This window comes from Gorilla gorilla, chromosome 9 (genome assembly GCF_029281585.2).
Source record: "Gorilla gorilla gorilla isolate KB3781 chromosome 9, NHGRI_mGorGor1-v2.1_pri, whole genome shotgun sequence".
NCBI lineage: Eukaryota > Metazoa > Chordata > Mammalia > Primates > Hominidae > Gorilla > Gorilla gorilla.
This window is the reverse complement of record NC_073233.2, coordinates 37,038,506-37,058,813: the sequence shown is the minus strand read 5'-3', so window position 1 is coordinate 37,058,813 and position 20,308 is coordinate 37,038,506. Positions and strand designations below refer to the sequence as shown.

General features: G+C 37.1%; 1 long non-coding RNA gene across 1 annotated transcript in view; it reads left to right on the top strand.

Annotated features, from left to right (window-relative positions):
* LOC134759283 (uncharacterized) overlaps positions 1-17,694 on the top strand; it is a 53,293-nt gene extending 35,599 nt beyond the window's left edge. The window contains exons 2-4 of the long non-coding RNA XR_010135376.1: positions 6,963-7,250; positions 8,836-8,953; positions 15,853-17,694. This is a non-coding gene — a long non-coding RNA (uncharacterized lncRNA). The remainder of the gene's footprint in view (positions 1-6,962; positions 7,251-8,835; positions 8,954-15,852) is intronic.
* Positions 17,695-20,308: the final 2,614 nt, after the last annotated feature.

Below are 20,308 nucleotides of genomic sequence, written 5' to 3'. Positions count from 1 at the left end.
CACCTTTTTTGCTTGAAAGGTGCTGCCCTTCACCCTTTTTCTGTCCATACTATTTGAGTGAGGCTGACACAACCAACTTCCTCCAGGATCAAGCCAATCTGAGAATTCTTTCTCTTGGTCTCAGTCTAGAGTACATGACCCAGGAGTTACAAATGAGATTCAGTCTTGGGACTTTTTCTGGAACTATGAAAAAGAAGTACTGTTTTTTAGGTTCTGGTGATCGTCTTTGCCAACACATGAAGAGAAACTACTTGAGATTAAAGCCTATCCAAAGAACAGCTCAGTCAAGAGTTGGAGAAAAGGCAAATTTTGAATACATTTATTGAACATCTTTATCCAACCATATGTAAAGCCAGCCTTTCACTTTCAATTTCCTGTTGCATGAATTAATACATTTCCTTTGCGTTTTTGTTAGAGTTGGATTTTTTGGGGGACCTTCAACTCATGATATCCTGACATTGCACATACACGTTTTCATTTAATCTTTACAATATGCCCTAAAATAGATAGCATTAGTGTAGTCGTTTCCAGATGAAGAAACTGAGGCTCAGAGAGGTTAAGTATCTTGCTCAATAATACATAGCTGACAGATGGCAGACTAAAATTTAACTCTCAGAATACCTCAGTACAAAAATTTACAATTCATCAGTACCATTGTGAGTATTGTTTACTGTCTGGAATCATTAAACTCTACATTTGAGAAAGATTGAAAAGAAGTAAATATTGTAGAAACTCACTCTAATGGTCTCTATGCTATGAAAATGTATCCCTGAAAGACTGCTGGAATAACTGGTCCATTGCTCACCTTTCTTAACTGAACCTCCTTGAGCAGAGTTTATTACAGACCTCATCTTAATTCAGTCTGTGCAGTAATGGGTTGCAGGTTTACAGCGACAACCGTGGGTAATTTACCCTAAGGTCAAAGCCAGCTCAAGGTAAACTTGGGAAATTAAACTTTTTAGCTACATAGTTCTGTTTCTCCCGTGCTTTTCCATTTCCCATTTCCCAACAATGACACCCATCTCTAGCACATTTTCCTTGGGACCTAATTTAAAAATTGTAAAGAAAAGAATCACACTATTTTTCATCTTAATTTTTTTTTTTTTAATTTAAGAGGAAAAGCAACCTTTAAATTGTGGGTTATCTAGTTTAAAGCTACAGTAATGAACAATTAATAGTGGAAATCTATGATCAGGGAAGGCAACATCTATCCTGATTTCTGCAGTCATAGCCCTGACTCCATCTATCCCTAAGGCTAAAACTGAGCAGGTCTGTGAATACTTTGAGACTGCAAACAGTCATGCTAAACAGAGCCAACCTTATTGGGTAATGCTCATTTAAATAAATTAGATCATAATTTTGCCCTTTGGGGGAGGAAGTGGAAGTCCAAACAAGGAATTGATACGGAACTTTCCTAGCTCTCATGAAAAAGGAAGATAGAGAATTTTGCAAGAAAGTACCATTTATTAAAATGAGCTATCAATAGAAGCTCTTACCAGTCAAGAGAAGGAAAAAGCACTTGCAACACCAGTGTGTCTGTGCTGTTTGTCGCCTATATCCCAACCCCTTTCAATCTCCCATCCTGCTGCTGCTCCACTTCCAAAACAATTTGTTAATATGTCTGTTCTGCAGACCTGCTCTGCATTTGCCAGACTGAATCCTCAAATGCTTTATTCATTTATAGGTGAGGTTAGCTGGAACTACATGAGAAAAATCAAATTTAATCTACTTCTTCCAAGTACACTAGGAGAAAAAGTCAATGCATAGAAATGTCCCTTCTTAATAAGGAAATTCTTTTTTCTTAGTTGTAGCCATAATCATTATCAAAATGTGTATATAAATATATGTATATTTTTTCATCTTTAATTTCATTCAATATAAATATGCATTCATTTATTTATTTAACGAACATTTATCAGTGCCTGCTCTTAGTGAGACATTGTATATGATGTACTGTATAAAAACATGGAAATTGGAGAGTTCCAGGCTGTGCCCTTCTTTTATCCAACAAATATTTATTGAGCACTTAAATATGAGCAAGGAACTAATGGACAGAGTGATGAGTAACTTAGATAAATTATCTGCTTTCTTAGAATTTACATTCTGGTGGAAAGACCAGTCATAAAAGGAAACCTTAACAAAGTAAGATAATTCTAGAAAGTGATAAGAAAATAAAACAAAATAATAGAATGTTAAGTAACCTGGGGAAGAGGGATAACTTTACATGCAGGTGGTACAAGAAAGTTCCTCTGAGAAAGTTTCAAGGAGTTTTATAATAGATTATTTATTGTTCCCAAATTCTTGCTCTCTTTCCTGGAAGATTACACATCCTTACCATGTGACTTGCAGTGTCTTCTATAGGAGAAGTTTCCTTCCCTATCACGTCAACACCAGGCTTAGCCAGGTGACATGCTTCAACCAATGAAATGTGAGCATGAGCACCAGCCTGCCAGCTCCACAGAGAAGCCCTGAGAGCCATCATTTGCTATTGAAAGCTGGCTTGTTCTCTTCCCTCAGCAAATTCCATACTGGGTTTTCTCTTCGAGCCTGACTCCTGGAATGAAGAAGACATAGGGAGCAGATCCACAGCTGACTCGGAGTTAACGGATGGGCCATGTAGCATACATGAGAAATAAAAGTATATTTTTGAGATACAGAATAACCTGGTCTGAGCTGACTAAGAAATTCTGCTGAACAATGAGAAGGAGCCAATTTTGAGAAGATCAGGGGAAGACATGTGTGTGTGTGTGTGTGTGTGTGTGTGTGTGTGTGTGTGTGTGTGTGTTTGTATGTGTGTGTAGTTGAGAATTCATCTGACATGCTCAAGGAAAAGAAAAAAGCCAGCATGGGTGGCAGAGGGTTGGAAATGACATAGGAGTGGTAAGAGTGAGCTCCTGGTGCAAATCTTTGCAGTTCAGGGTAAAGAGTCTGAACTATATCATTCCTTCAAAAACCTTTAAAAAGATCTAAAAGTTATCTTTAAAACAATTTTTACACATCACCTTGTATTTCATGTTTTTTAACTTTTTATTTTGAACACATTTCAGACTTACAGAAAAGTTTCAACAATTGCGGAGAGACTTTCCATATAGCCCACATCCAGCTTCTCCTGTCCATATCCGACATAACCACAGTACAATGATCAGAACCAGGAAATTAACAATGATATGGTTTGGCTGTGTCCCCACCCAAATCTCATCTTGAATTGTAGTTCTCATAGTCCCCATGTGTCTTGGAAGGGACCCGGTGGAAGGTAATTGAATCATCTATTGGGGTGGTTACCCTCATGCTGCTGTTCTTGTGATAGTGAGTGAGTTTTCATGAGATCTGATGGTTTTATAAGGGGCTTTTCCCCCTTTTGCTTGGCACTTCTCCTTCCTGCTGCCATATGAGGAAGAATACCTTTGCTTCCCCTTCTGCCATCATAAGTTTCCTGAGGCCTCCCCAGCCCTGTGGAAATGTGAGTCAATTAAACCCCTTTTCCTTTATAAATTACCCAGTCTCAGGTATATCTTTATTAGCAGGGTCAGAACGGACTAATACAAACACTAACTCAACACTATTAAATAAGCTACAGGTTTTATTTGAATCTTATTCGTTTTCCCATTCATGTTGTTTTTTTAAGTTCAGGATCTTGTCCAGGGTCTTACTTGGGATACTACATTGCATTTGGTTCTTCTTTTTCCTTAGTTGCTGCACTTCACATTTTTAAGGGTTTCTTTTTTGTCTTTTTTGACCTTGAAATTTTGAAAAATATTGGTCAGATATTTTGTCAAATGTCTCCCAACTTGGAGTTGTCTGATGTTTTCTCATGATAGGAATGAAGTTATGGATTTTGGCACAAATACCACAGAAATAGGAAATGTTAATTGGTATAGCCATTATGGAAAACAGTAGGGAGGTTCCTTTAAAAACTAAAAACAGAACTACCATATGACCAAGCAGTCTGGATATATACCCCATGGACATGAATCAGACCTCAGAGATAGATAACTTTGCTTCCATGTTCGTTGCAGCATTATGCATAATAGTCAAGCTATGGAAAGAACCTAAGTGTCTGTCGACATTTCAATGAGTATATATATGCAATGGAATTTTATTCGGCCTTCAAAAAGGAAATCCTGCCATTTGCAACAAAATGGGAGACATCGCACTAAATGAAATTAGCCAGACAGAGAATGAAAAACACTGCGTGATCTCACTTATATGTGGAATCTAAAAAAGTTGAATATATAGAAACAGAGAAAAGAATAATGGTACCAGGGGTGGAATGTAGGGGGAATATATGGAGATGTAGGTCAAAGGATACAGAGTTATAGTTATGCAGGATGAATAAGTCTAGAAATCTAATGAACAGCATGGTGACTATAATGAACAGCATGGTGACTATAGCTAATAATATTATATCTTATACTGGAAATTTGCTAAAGGAGTGGATTTTAGGTGTTCTTACTACAAGAAAAAAAGTAACTATGTAAGGTGATGTATAAGTTAATTTGCTTGGTGGTCATAATCATTTCACTGTATATGTCTATATCAAAATATCATGTTGTACACCTTAAATATATACAATTTAAATATATATATGTGTGTGTGTGTATGTATATATATATATGTTTAACTCTGTATCCTTTGACCTACATCTCCCCATATTCCCCCTACATTCCACCCCTGATAACCATTATTCTTTTCTGTTTTTCTATATATTTGACTTTTTTAGATTCCATATATATATATGATTTTGACTTTACTTGGTTAAGTTGGTGTCTGCTGCATTTCACCACTGTAAACTTACTATCATTCCTTTGTAGTTGGTAAAGATCTTAGGGGACACATTTTGAAGCTATAGAAAGTGTTTCTCTTCAAACTTTCACCTATGAATTTTGACATTCATTGATGGATCTTGTTTTTATGACACACAATTATTACTATGGTGTTTGCTTAATTGTAATTGTCTATTTCCTTTCTCTTGTACCTTTATTAACTGTATTTCTACAGTAAGGAAGAGTTTTCCTTTATTTCTCATTTATTTATTTAACCAAGCATTTATTTATGTTAGTGTGGACTTATAGATATTTGGGGTATTCCGTAGGTTATAATCCAATATTGTCATTTATTTCATTACTCAAATTGTTCTAGATTTGGCTCTTGTTTTTTCAGTCAGCCCCCATCTTTTAGTGAACATTTCCTTACATTCTGCTAGCACAAGATATTCAGGTTCATTTTGTATTTTTCTGACCTTAGCCCTGGAACTAACCACTTCTCCTGGGGGCCCTGGTTCCTTTCATTGGGGAATGGTGTTTAGAAACCAAGATCTGAGTGCTGCATGTGCATTACTACTGGGATGCCATTATTTCTAAGCCCCCTTAGCAGACAGAGTTAGGAAAGATATTTGTGTACTTTAACCCACATACATGCCATATCTGTAGTTCTCTATCTGTGTATCTATGTATATATGTATGTATGTATGTATGTATCTGTCTATATCTATCTATATGTTAGAAAAGATATTTGTGTACTTTAAGCCATATACATACCATATCTGTAGTTCTCTATATATCTATCAATCATATCTATATCTATCTACATCTACATCTCTATCTGTCTATCTAGCCATGAGTTTATGCTGATACGTCAGATTCCAGTACAACACTGCAGTGTTCTCTGTAGTCCAGGGCTCCCCAACCCCTGGGCCTTTGATTGGTGCCCTGTCCATGGCCTGTTAGGAACTGAGCCACACAGCAGGAGGTGAGGGAGCATTACCACCTGAGCTCCACGTCCTGTCAGATTAGGGGTGGCATTAGCTTCTCATAGCAGCACGAACCCTATTGTGAACTGCACATGTGAGGGATCTAGGTTGTGTGCTCCTTATGGGAATCTAATGCCTGATGATCTGAGCTGGGACAGTTTCATCCCAAAACCAACCCCTTACCCCACCCCATTCATGGAAAAACTGTCTTCCATGAAACCGGTCCCTGGTGCCAAAATGGTTGGGGACTACTGCTTTAGTTTTTACTCTTTCCTTATTTTTAAATTCTTTCCCTGGCAGTGAGAAACCCATTTCTTATTATCTTCAGTATATTTACCTATTTGTTCAATTTTAGCATACCCATTGTTTCAGAATTGTCAAACCATAAACCTTTGAGAAACACATTTACTTGTAATATTACAGGATTTATGCATGCATAATTGTTCTTTGTGTCTTTAGCCTTACAATATCCATCAAGACAGTGTTCTCCAAACCTAGTTCTTTTCTTCCCCATTCCCTTGAATATGGTTATATTATTTATTTGCACTATGGGCAGATCATGTGTTCTTGTTTCTGCTCCAGTTTGGGCTTCCCCTGGATCCTGCTTGGTTATTGTTTATTATTTTGGGTATGTGATGGATACGTGAAACATTACTATGATTCTAAGGGTAACAGCTCTTAAATATATATACTTAGAAAAATGTCATGCCCTCCTCATCCATGCTAACCTGTTTTGATTCCTCCATTCTTTCCATCCTTTTCTCATCTTACTCCATCACGTAACCAATCTCTTTAGTTTCTGCTTTACCCTCTCTGTATCTCTTCTACACAAAGAAGTTGATATTTTTTCAAATTTCTTTTTTCTTATTTGAAGAGTAGCGTATTATAGATATTCTTTTGTGCTTTGCTTTTTAGTGTAACAATATGTACTGGAAATCAAAGTGTAATACTCTTTGCACCTAAATTAAAATATATGATAGCTCTGGAATAAAAAAAAATTCAAAATAATGTGTTCTTTAAAGAACACTGTTTAAATTTAAACCTTTAAAATGTTCCTATTTTTACATCCATCTGTATTTCTGGCAAAGGAACAAATATTTTAACTTTGTGTACTCTGGGCAATGTTCACCATTGTCAAGCTCAGCTTTCCTTGAAGGTCAGCAGGCCTGACATCTGACATGGAATCACGAAAATTGTCTCTCCCTTTCCGCAGTTGGAAACTATGCAAACTGTTGGAAAAAACTGGAATTGACTGGCTGTGTTTGGTTTGGACAACTCATTGAAACGAGAGGGAGCCCAGCACGAGTTCTGCTTGAGTGATGTCTGAAAATCTGGCCTCTCAGTCTACCTTAAAAGCCTACCTATTTGGCTTTCACTAGAGTTCAGATACATAAACCAAATATCTTTGCTTTGGCTTCTCTTGAGTCATATCAATCTACACCTCATCAAGAATATGAAGTTTGGAAGAACAAAGAAGCAATTGAGCATCCTAAACCCAACTGTTAGTTTTGGTTTTTGGGAATGTCCATGAAAAGACTTAAGGTTGTTTTATTAATCATGTTTTGTTGGTATTTTCTGTGGCTAGTAGGAATTAGAGTAGAAAAAGTTGTCTTTTCTGTTGTCAATATGAAAAATTTATACCTACCAATGCCATCTTTTAAATTTAGGATTTTTAAAATTACACTTTTATAAAAGAAAACACTTATCCAGGAAAGTAGATGTCAATTAACATTTTAAAAGATTGATGTGTTTGAATATTAAGAAAGCCAATTACATTTTGGTCTGTCAGTTAAAGAGATTTTTCTGTGTTTATAATATAATATTTCAAAACCTAGTTTAGTGATATATTTGTATATAGAAAGATTAACAGCTTGAAAATTATATCTTCATGAAGAAAGAAAGAATAGAGTGCTTTATTTAAAAGTTATAGCTTTTCAACTAAATCTGGAAATACTATATCTTTGTCCACCTCCATCAAGAATGAAGGAAATTCTCTGGGTAGAAAGGCCTTACAAAAATTTCATAATCTCTAAGTTAAGAGTATGGGGAATTAGAGAACCAAATCATCAAGATGGTCACCTTCACTATCTGCTTGCTCTTTATATATAAGTACTTTGATGTGGTCAAAATTTCTACTTCTAAACTTATTTTAAGATACTTGTATGGTCCTAGAACAAATTTCTTGTACAAAAGAAGCATCTGTGAAGCATTAAAAGGGCAATTGCCTAGGCCCCATCCCCAGAGACTTTGATTTTGGTCCTGAAATCTGTATTGTTAACAAGGGCTGGTAGTTAAGAAACAGTGTCCTAGACTGGAAGGGGACATGAAGATCATCTAGCCTAACCCACTTATTTTACAAATGAAATGGTTGAGACAGAAGTCAAAGCCAAAACATTGTTATTCATTCAAAAAATATTTAAGGGGCACCCATACTCGATGCATGAGGCACTGAGAATACTGTGGCAAATACGACAGACTGAGCCTTGCCTTTATAATCTCACGGGAAGTCAGGGTTCATGGGAGAAGTAAGATTATGCAAACTGAATTATGTCCTAAATCAGAGTTCCTGCTATTCTAATATGCAGCTTTTGCCTTAGTTTGGGTTATCATTACAATCCTTGAGAAAGACATATCATCACTACAACGTCTGAAACTGCAGGCAAGGGGAATGTCATAGAGGTAGATTTTACCATGGGATGGCCCTCACAGTTTACTTTTAATTTTTATAAATAATTTTACAAGTAAAATATATGAATTGTATATTCTTTTAAAATAATATTTATCCTTCAGATTTTCCCATGTTCTTGAAAAGTCTGTTACATTTGCAATAGTTATAATTCCTTACTGGCTTCCACCTCTGAAAAGTTTTGGGGTTACATTGAAATATTGACAAGGGGGAAGCACTTGCCCCTTCACCATCCCCAACTTCTAAAACTCACACTGGGGCTAACTCACGTTGTGAGCCCTAAGCACTGTCAAGCTCAATCTTTTGCTTATGTTGCTTATGATGGGTAAGGCAAGCTCATCTGTGGTCAAGCTTATGTAACTTTACTTATAAAAAATGTATTGTTTTGTTTTGCATACAGTAGGGCAAGTAACATGGACATTGATACACCAAGTTCCTTCTTGTTTTTCCTTGAAAGTTGGCTTGATGAATGTATTCTGCAGGGATTTTAAAGGTGTGGAAATGAAGCAGACATCAAGGTAATGATTTCAGCGTATTAAACCTTTGTATGATGTGAAAAGACAGAGTTCATAAGTAAAAGCTGAGAGTTTGGAGATTAATTTAAATTCCAGAACAATATATAGTCTCACTATTGCTAACTCTAAAATCTGGATTCAATAAACTTCTGCTTTCCGGGTCTTTACCAAGATTCCTTTCTTAACATACAAGTTAAGTTCTGTCTTAGAAGCACTCGGTCCCAATCAAATTCTATTGGGTGAATGAATAGTGAATTATAGTAACATAGTTTTCAAGCAAAATGTAAACAGAATGTTAAAGAATTTTAGTAAATGATTAGTTTTAATATCTATCATTTATGTTGTAGATTTCATTGTAGGCTTATAGTGGGGATTTCTCTAACATACTAATAGTAGTATTGACCTTTCATTTTGTATTAACTTAACAGATGATACAATATATTAAAATAAATTTTAAACTTCAAATTGCTTCACTCTTTCCAATTAAATTGTCAACTTATATTTGGATAGAATATGGATGGAATTTTGTGCAAAATTTTTAAAAGGCCAAAGGCAGGAAAAATTATTCCATTGGATATCATAAAGTTTGCATATTTATTCAGACCTTCTTAACCTTGCAAGTCTGTTAAAAGTGGTATGGAAATGTTAAAAGCCTGTTCATGAACAGGCTTCCTCATTAGATTTTTGGCACCTTTATATTAGTCCCAGCCAGAACCCTGAAGAGCAAAGGCAAAATTGGAACACATTTATCTGAATATTTCAGAATCTCCAATGAGATTACTTCTAAAAGCTAGCAAAGGGTCATGGGGATTCTTTTATTCCTGCTGCTGCTTCTATAAAAATCTATCATTATCCAAATTCATTATGGAAAAAAATTGCTACCTCCAAATATGCTTTATTTGTAGAAAGTCTGTGCACAAACTTTTTGGTTGAGTTTCAGGTCTAGAAAACAATCTTATTAAACACGGCGGCCATCCAAGTGCAATTTAAAGATCCCATGGCAATTTTCAAAAGGAGCAAAGATTAATCCCAAATCCTGGCCAATATCAATAAAACTGCTTCTAATTTCCACAGTCCCGTTTGAGCTACTGTCAAGAGCACAATGGGTTTCCCCATTAGCATACATAGTTTCTCACTACCAATGTTTAACTCATTACTTTGTAAAGCACTTTAAAGTACTTTAAAATACTCCAAGTATGAAAACTGCTCTTTAAAAACAGTCCTGTGCTGTTCTGCTCCATATCAGAATAACCTACCTAATCCACCTGAAATAACATTAATGATTCCTAAACTCAAAGCTTTACAAAGGCATTTTTCTCCACCAATTCTAAATAAAATACATGGCACCATGTAGATTACTTTCAACCCACATCTAATTAACATGCTATGGTTTATACTTGTTTTTTGAAAATGGCCATGAGTGATCTAAGTCCCCTCCTTATCTACCAACATGTTGATAACAGAATCCACTTTTGAGTTATCTCTCTGAGAGCCAGTCACATTATATATTTTAAAGTAGCTACTTAATTAATATTTGGGATAAAAATTGTCATTTATTGATTTTTTCAAATATCCATCCCATCCATCTATCTTTCTCATGTGACAGTCATGAGCCAGACACTAACGATAAAGAGGTACATTTAAATTTTTTTTCTTTAACGTTTATTTTTAAGTTCATGGGTACATGTGCCAGATGTGGAGGTTTGTTACATAGGTAAATGTGTGCCATGGTAGTTTGCTGCACAGATCATCCCATCACCTAGATATTAAGCCCAGCATCCATTAGCTATTCTTCCTGATGCTCTCCCTCCCTCCACTGCCCCCTCAGAAAAACGGGTTCCAGTGTGTGTTGCTCCTCTGCAATGTGTCCATGTGTTCTCATCATTCAGCTCCCACTTACAGGGGACAACATGTGGTGTTTGGTTTTCTGTTCCTAAGGATAGTGATGTCCAACTTTATCCATGTCCCCACAAAGGACATGATCTTATTCTTTTATGGCTGCATAGTATTCCATGATACATATGTACCATATTTTCTTTACCCAGTCTATTATTGGTGGACATTTGGGTTGATTCCATGTCTTTGCTATTGTAAACAGTGTTGCAGTGAACACATATGTGTATGTGTCTTTATAATAAAATGATTTATATTCCTTTGGATATATACCTAGTAATGGGATTGCTGGGTCAAATGGTATTTCTGCCTCTAGGTCTTTGATGAATTACCACACTGTCTTCCACAATGATTGAACTAATTTACACTCACACCAACAGTGTAAAAGTGTTCCTTTTTCACCACAACCTCACCAGCATCTGTTGTTTTTTGAGTTTTTAATAATACCCATTCTGACTGGCGTGAGATGGTATCTTCTTGTGGTTTTGATTTGCATTTCTCTAATGATTAGTGATGTTGAGCTTTTTTTTCATGTTTCTTGGCCACATGTATGTCTTCTTTTGAGAAGTGTCTGTCAATGTCCTTTACCTACTTTTTAATGAGGTTGGTTGTTTTTTCTTGTAAATTCTTGTAATTCTTGTAAGTTCCTTGTGGACTCTGGATATTAGACCTTTGTCAGATAGATAGACGACAAAATTTTCTCCCATTCTGTAGGTTGTCTGTTCACTCTGATGGTTGTTTCTTTTGCTGTACAGAAGCTCTTTAGTTTAATTAGATCACATTTGTCAATTTTTGCTTTTGTTGCAATTGCTTTTGGCATCTTCATCATGAAATCTTTGGCTGTGCCTATGTCTTGAATGGTATTACCTAGATTTTCTTCTAGGGTTCTTATAGTTTTGAGTTTTACATTTAAGTGTTTAATTCATCTTGAGTTAATTTTTGTATATGGTGTAAGCAATTGGTCCAGTTTCAATTTTCTGCATATGGCCAGCCAGTTCTCCCAGCACCATTTATTAAACAGGGAATCTTTTTCCCATTGCTTGTTTTTGTCAGGTTTGTTGCAGATCAGATGATTGTAGATGTGTGGTCTTCTTTCTGAGTTCTGTATTCTGTTACATTGGTCTATGCTCTTTTTGTACCCATACCATGCTGTTTTGGTTACCGTAGACTTATAGTATAGTTTGAAGTTGGGTATCATGATGCCTCCAGTTTTGTTCTTTTTGCTTAGGATTGTCATGGCTATTCAGGCTCTTTACTTATTCCGTATGAATTTTAAAATAGTTTTTTCTAATTCTGTGAAGAATGTCAATGGTAATTTAATAGGAATAGCATTGAATCTACAAATTACTTAGAGCAGTATGTCAATTTTAACAATATTTATTCTTCCTATCTGTGAGCCTGGAATGTTTTTCCATTTGTTTGTGTCCTCTCTGATTTCTTTGAACAATGTTTTGTAGTTCTCCTTGAAGAGGTCCTTCACTTCCCTTGTTAGCTGTATTCCTAGGTACTTTATTCTTTTTGTAGCAATTGTGAATGGGAGTTCATTTATGATTCCGCTCTCTGCTTGTCTGTTGTTGGTGTATAGGAATGCTAACAATTTTTGCACATTGATTTTGTATCTTGAGACTTTGTTGAAGTTGCTTATCAACTTAAGAAGCTTTGGGGCTGAGATGATGAGGGTTTCTAGATATAGGGTTATGTCAGCTGCAAACAAAGGCAATTTGACTTCCTCTCTTCCTATTTGAATACTCTTTATTTCTTTCTCTTGCCTGATTGCCCTGGTCAGAAATTCCAATACTACGTTGAATAGCAGTGGTGAGAGAGGGCATCCTTGTCTTGTGCAAGTTTTGAAAAAGAATACTTCCAGCTTTTGCCCATTCCGTATAATATTGGCTATGGGGTTGTCATATATGGCTTTTATTATTTTGAGGTATGTTTCTTCAATGCCTACTTTATTTAGAGTCTTTAATATGAAAAGATGTGGAATTTTACAAAAGGCCTTTTCTGCATCTATTGAGATAATCATGTAGTTTTTGTCTTTAGTTCTGCTAATGTGATGGAATCACATTTATTGATTTGCGTATGTTGAACCAACCTTGCATCCCACGGATAAAGCCTACTTGGTTGTGGTAGATAAGCTTTTTGATGTGCTGTTGGATTTGGTTTGCCAGTATTTTATTGAGAATTTTTGGCATTGATGTTCAAGAATATTGGCTTGAAGTTTTCTTTTTTTGTTGTATTTCTGCCAGGTTTTAGTAAAAGGATAATGCTGGCCTCATAGAATGAGTTAGAAAGGAGTCCCTCCTTTTTGATTTTCTGGAAGGGTTTCAGTAGAAATGGTACCAGCTCTTCTTTGTACCTCTGGTAGAATTCGGCTGTGAATCCATTTGGTCCTGGCCTTTTTTTGATTGGTAGGCTATTTATTACTGCCTCAATTTCAGAACTTGTTATTGGTCTATTTGCAATTCAATTTCTTTGTGGTTTGGTCTTGAGAGGGTGTATGTGTTCAGAAATCTCTGCATTTCTTCTAGATTTTCTAGTTTATGTGCATAGAGGGGTTTATAGTATTCTCTGAGGGTTGTATGTATTTTTGTGGAGTCAGCGGTGATATCCCCCTTATCATTTCTGATTGTGTTTATTTGATTTTTCTCTTTCCTTTTTTATTAATCTAGCTAGCAGTCTTTTTTTATTTTTTTTGATGGAGTTTTGCTCTTGTCACCCAGGCTGGAGTACAATGGCACAATCTTGGCTCACTGCAACCTCTACCTCCCTGGTTCAAGTGATCCTCCTGCCTCAGCCTCCCGAGTAGCTTGGATTACAGGTGCCCGTCACTACATCCAGCTAATTTTTGTATTTTTAGTAGAGACAGGATTTCAGCACTTTGGCCAGGGTGGTCTCAAACTCCTGACCTCAGGTGATCAGCCTGCCTCTGCCTCCCAAAGTGCTGGGATTACACGTGTGAGCCACCACACCCAGCCTATTTTATTAATTTTTTTCAAGAAAACAGCTCCTGGATTTGTTGATTTTTTGAAGGGTTTTTCACATCTTTATCTCCTTCAGTTCAGCTCTGATCTTGGTTATTTCTTGTCTTCTGCTAGTTTTGGGTTTTGTTTGCTCTTAGCTCTCTAGTTATTTTAGTTGAAATGTTAAGCTGTTAAGTTGAAATCTTTCTAGCTTTTTGATGTGGGCATTTAGTGCTATAAGTTTCCCTCTTTACACTGCTTTAGCAGCATCCCAGAGATTCTGGTACATTGTCTGTTCTTATTAGTTTCAAAGAACTTACTGATTTCTGCCTTAATTTCATTATTTGCCCAAGAGTCATTCAGGAGCAGGTTGTTCAATTTCCATGTAGTTGTGTGGTTTTGAATGAATTTCTTAATCTTGAGTTCTAATTTGATTGCATCGGTCTGAGAGACTGTTATGATTTCAGTTCTTTTGCATTTGCTGAGGACCGTTTTACTTCCAATGTGATCAATTTTAGACTTAGTGCCATGTGGCAATGAGAAGAATGTATATTCTGTTGTTTTGGGGTGGAGAGTTCTGTAGATATCTGTGAGGTCCTCTTGATCCAGAACTGCGTTCAGGTCCTGAATATCTTTATTAATTGTCTGTCTATTTTCTCACAGTGGGGTGTCCCATTATTATTGTGTGGGAGTCTAATGCCTAATGTCTCTTCGTAGGTCTCTAAGAAAACATGCTTTATGAATCTGGGTGCTCCTGTATTGGGTACATATATATTTAGGATACTTAGCTCTTCTTGTTGAATTGACCCTTTACCATTATGTAATGTCCTTCTTTGTCTTTTTAAATCTTTATTGGTTTAAAGTCTGTCTTCTCAGAAACTAGGATTGCAACACCTGTTTTTTTCTGTTTTCCATTTGCTTGGTAAATTTTCCTCCATCCCTTTATTTTGAGCTTATGTGTGTCTTTGCACATGATGGATCTCTGAAGCAGGAGAATTACTTAAACCTGGGAGGTGGAGGTGGCAGTGAACCGAAATCATGCCACTGCACTCCAGCCTGGGCAATACAGCAAGCCTCTGTCTTAAAAAAAAAAAAAAAATTGAAGATTGGCCACAGTCTCTTCTGGCTTGTAGGGTTTCCACTGAGAGGTCTTCTGTTAGTTTGATAGGTTTCCCTTTGTAGGTGACCTGGCCTTTCTCTCTGGCTGCCCTTAACATTTTTTCTTTCATTTTGACCTTGGAGAATCTTATTATGTTGTGTCTTGGGGTTGATCTTCTCATGGAGTATCTTACTGGGGTTCTCTGCATTTCCTCAATTTGAATGTTGGCCTATCTTGTTAGGTTGGGGAAGTTCTTCTAGATGATATCCTGAAGTATGTTTTCTAACTTGGTTCTATCTCCCCATCTCTTTCAGATATCCCAATCAGTAGTACGTTTGGTCTTTTTACATAATTCCATATTTCTCATAGGTTTTGTTCATTCCTTTTCATTCTTTTTTCTCTATTCTTATCTGCCTGTCTTATTTCAGAAAGATAGTCTTCAAGCTCTGAGATTCTTCCCTCTGCTTGGCCTATTCTGCTATTGATACCTGTGATTCCATTGTGAAGTTCTTGTGCTGTGTTTTTCAGCACCATCAGGTTGGTTATGTTCTGCTCTAAACTGGCTATTCTGGCTATCAGCTCCTGTATTGTTTTTTCATGATTTTTGGTTTCTTTGCATTGGGTTACAACATGCTCCTTTAGCTCAGCTAAGTTCATCATTACCCACCTTTCAAAGCCTACTTCTGTCAGTTCAGCCATCTCAGCCTTAGCTCAGTTCTGTGCCCTTACTGGAGAGATGTTGCTGTCATTTGGAGGAGAAGAGGCACTCTGGCTTTTTGAGTTTTCAGGATTTCTGCATTGATTCTTTCTTATTTTTGTGGGCTTATCTACCTTTGATCTTTGAGGTTTGCTGTCCTTTGACTGGGGTTTTTGTGGGGTCTTTTTTGTTGATGTTGTTGTTGTTTTCTGTTTGTTTTTCTTTTAACAGTTATGCTATTCTTCCATAGGGCTGCTGCAGTTTACTGGGGGTCCACTCCAGACCTTAGTTGCTTCAGTTTTTCCCTGTACCTGGAGGTATCGCCAGTGAAGCCTGCAAAACAGTAAAGATGGCAGCCTGCTCCTTCCTCTGGAAGCCCCATCCCAGGGATGCACTGACCTGTTGCCAGAGGGAACATGCCTGTAGGAGGTGGCTGGAGACCCCTGCTGGGAGGTCCCGCTCACTCGGGAGGAATGGGATCAGGGACCCACCCCAAGAAGCTCTCTGGCTGCCCTTTGGTAGAGTAGGTGCCAGGAGACCCTTCCTTGCCTGGACCGTTTGTATTTTCCAAAGTTGGCAGGCTGGAATGGCTGAGTTTACCAAACTGCAGAGATGACAGCTGCTCTTCCCCTGTGAGCTTCATTCCAGGGAGAGATCAGAACTTTGTCTGTAGAACCCTTGCTTGTGTGGCTGAAGCCCCTGCAGGGAGGACTTGCCCACTGAAGAGGAATAGATTGAGGTACCGCTTAAAGAAGCAGTCTGGCCATGATCTGGCAAGGCAGCTGTGCTGTGCTGCAGGGAACCCCTCCTCGCCCGAACTTCTTGTATTCTTCAAAGCTAGCAGGCTGAAACCAATACATTTAAATTTAAAGAGGTAAAAATAAGTAAATAAAGATAAAGAAAAATAAATTGACTGATTTATTCTGCCTTCAGGAGCTCTTAGATGATGTAGGAAAACAAATAATACTGTACAATCAAAGTCGAAATTCCTTAAGCAGAGGGTCTTATGAGAACACAAAGGGAAGGCAACTGGAGCTTTACAGATGACTTCCTAGACTAGAGATACCTGATGTGGGTCTTTAGGGTTAAGTCATTAATAGCAAGGCCAAGTAGAGGAAGAGCATCTCCTGCAGAGAAAAAAAGAATAAGCAAAGGCTGGCTGTTGAGAGAATTGCAAGTGCTTAGTATGACTATAGCGGTAGTCTCAACAGGAGCAGGACATCCCTAGGGGATGTTTTGAAAAATTTTTGTGGAATTTTCTTGGTCCCAGTAATTAGTAAGCACTATTAGCCTTAAAATGATAAAGGGCCACTGAGCTAGATGTTCTGCAATGGGCAAGACAATTGCACACAATGAAAAATTGTCCCAAGTTCAAGTTTGGACAAGTTAGGGATGTCCCTCCAGGCATTTTTGTCAATGAAAAACCTCTTTGTAACTGTCTTGGCATAGAGCCTAACTCCATATATACATATAACACAAAATATTTTTGCACAGTTTTAATACATACTAAATTTTCCAGGGACACAATTACATAAATTAAGGAAAGATCATGCTTTGCTGTGTTTGGAACTTATCAAGAGTCATTCACCATTCTAGAAAATAGCATCAAAGATGCAATATAGCTCTTGGTGTCTGAGTTGCCAGTTCAGCCATCTGTGTCAATCTGTATTTGTAGATATTGCAGTCAAGGTGATATTATTTTTAAGCAAAAGTGTCTGACAACTTTATTAAGTTCCCCAATGTAGCTGTGCCATAGCATTTTGGATTATTTTAAATTGTATATTACTTTCCTTTTATTTTTCCTCTAATGATAGATACTTAGGGCATTTTTTTTTAAAAACTCCAATGAGAAGATAGGTTATTTTATCTATGAGTTTCATTTCAGGATAGTAAAAGTGTATTACAAAATGCTGGTTGTAACAACGGGGACATTAGGTTGCAAAGGACAGAATGGGCTGGTATGTCAGTAGCATCTCTTTCCCCAAAGACCTCAGTTGTGACATGTGAAATTCTAATTGCTATGTGATGTTTCCAGTTGTAAGGGCCTGATTATGGTTTAATGCTTGCTGGAAAAATAAATGAGCAAAATCAAGTTAGGAGACCACTTATTTTTCCCTGCATGAAACATTTTAATGTGACTTTACACTTATATTTCCCTGGCTATTTTGGCAACATAAAAGGCCCAGTCTATATCAAGGCCCAAGTGAATAAATTCAAGAGCTGTTTTTATCTTAACTTTTCTAACTAGTCCTTTGGCACCATTCAGAGACGGTAATGATAATAGCAATGATATTAATGAACTAGCATTTAGTAAGCACCTACTACATGCTAAAGACTGGGCAAAGTATTTTCCATAGCAAATCTCTTAGCCTTACCATTAACATGTAAAGGTAAACACTTTTATCACTACTTTATTTATGAACAAAAGGAATCAAGTGACACTCCTGAGGCCACACCAGCGTTAAGTGGTAGAGGAAGGATCCAAGGCCAAATGTACTTGGATCCTCTTTCTATGACACCAAACTTTGCGTATGTAAAAATAGTGTTCTCTTCTGGGTTTCTGTGATTTCACACATTCTAGGCAGGTAAGATTTTAAATGGACAAACTGCAGCACATGGGTGAAATCTGTTCCCACTTGAAACTGTGGTAGAAAAATAGCTAAGAAGCATACAATTTAGTATTCATTGGCTACTATATGGCATCATGACAAAATGGCAAGATCATAGGCCTCTCCATGAATTATAATGAAAGCAGATAAGATATGAACATACTGATGTTTGATTGCTTCAAATTTGGAATTACTGGAATAGATGTTTTGGGTTTAACTCTGACATCACCCAACATTCGTTGAAACATGGGGTGCGATTATGACGTATTAAAGGAAGAATTAGTACCTGATCATATTGTCCTTGGGAAGAAATTACTTTTATTTCTAGTCTCTCTTTTTAAAAAATAAAGGAAGGAGACAAGATATTGAAATGTTCACTTCAAGATATTGAAATGAGGGATTTCCTTATGGCAAAGACAAGTGACTTATCCCATTGTTGTCACTGTGGTAAATGAATACCTCTTATCAAAAACACTTAGAATAAAGATTTCAAGTAAGTTATGAAAAAAATTGTTAGAGCTGAACAAGTTGCACTTTAAATTTGCTTTACTATACAGAATTTAAGTACCTGTTGAGATTTTACACTGATTTCATATTATTTCCCTTCTCCCCACCCCCATTCATCTTCGTCATCATCACCACAACCCACACGTGGAGATTATTGAGTAGAAAAATGGTTGACTTCAGAACCAGAGAAACTTAGATTGACATTCTGGGTCTGGATGGGAGACCTGGAGCAAGCTTCTTTTCTTCCATTAGCTGCATTTTTTCTGGAAAGTGAGAATAATTCCATGTGTAAGCAGAACTATGCCTGGCACATGGCATGTGCTCAATAAATGGCAGCTATCACTGAATGTGGTAAATACCAAGGAGAAGAAGGGGTATAAGCCATGGTCCCTGGGCTCAAACAACTTAAAATTTATTTGGGATAAAAGGACTCATACATAAAAGATAAATGCTAATAGATCACAGACTATACTAATTGCATAATGAATCAGACAGACAATAAATACTGAAGGCGTTCCCACAGGCAGGATCAGTCAAGCAGGGCTCCGTGGAGAAACAGGGTCTGGCAGTGGGACTCAAGCATGGTCAGGAAAAGCAGAAAGGTGTTCCTAGCAACCGGGCTGGCACCCAGGGGCCAAACAGGCACAGCAGGCCAGCACCAATACTTTTAGGCATCCACAAACATCTTTTGTTATTTCTCTCACGGAAGAAAAACAATGACACTAATAATAATGAATATGTAGTAATCAACCCAGCCTGTATTAGATTTGCCTTTATACTAACACAGCTGTAAAGTATAATTTTTCTATTTTTTTAATGGCAGAAGGGTCCCATGAAGGCAGATGTTTCTGGGGTCCACCTAAGTCATAAGGCAGCCCTGCCAGAGAGGAATCAGGGAAGCCTTTTCCAGAAATTTATGCCACTCCCTCTGTTAGCTTATTCTTCAAAGTTTGTGAATCAAACCAGGATGCAACGGTATGTCATATGATGAAGTCATATGTTATTTTAAAGAAAAGTTTTCATGGCATGTGAAATTCTCTTTCTTTTAATTCATCCAAACTTGCCTGCCATTTTACCTCATAAAAATCTTCCAAGCTGATTCTGACTCCCAAGGCCTTCAGAGGCAAGCTCTTCAATCCAAAGGGATTCAGAAGGATGTGGTCCCTCTCAGTGCCTGTGTGTTCTTGGGCTGTCACCAGATGCTCACTGAGACAGATGTCACCAATTCCCTTCCTACAGAAGAAGCAGACAAGCAGTTAGAGCTGCTAACTGGAGTCCCTGAATTCCAGCATTTTATTTACTATCACTGGAGAACAAGCACTCATGCTATCCCTCATTGGAGAAGCAGGGAAGAAATACTAAATTTGAGGATATTTTTGTTTTACATAAAAGCTCAGAATTACAGATCATATTTCTTTCTTGGTTTCAAAAGGGAGTATTATGTCTCTATGCCTGCTCTCCCCAAATCTATTACTGATAACCATAAATTAATAAGTGGATTAGATGAATTAAATCTTTTTTTTCTGAACTCTTTCTAGGTAAGAATCATACAATATCAGAGCCAGAGGAGATCATAGATACTATCTTATT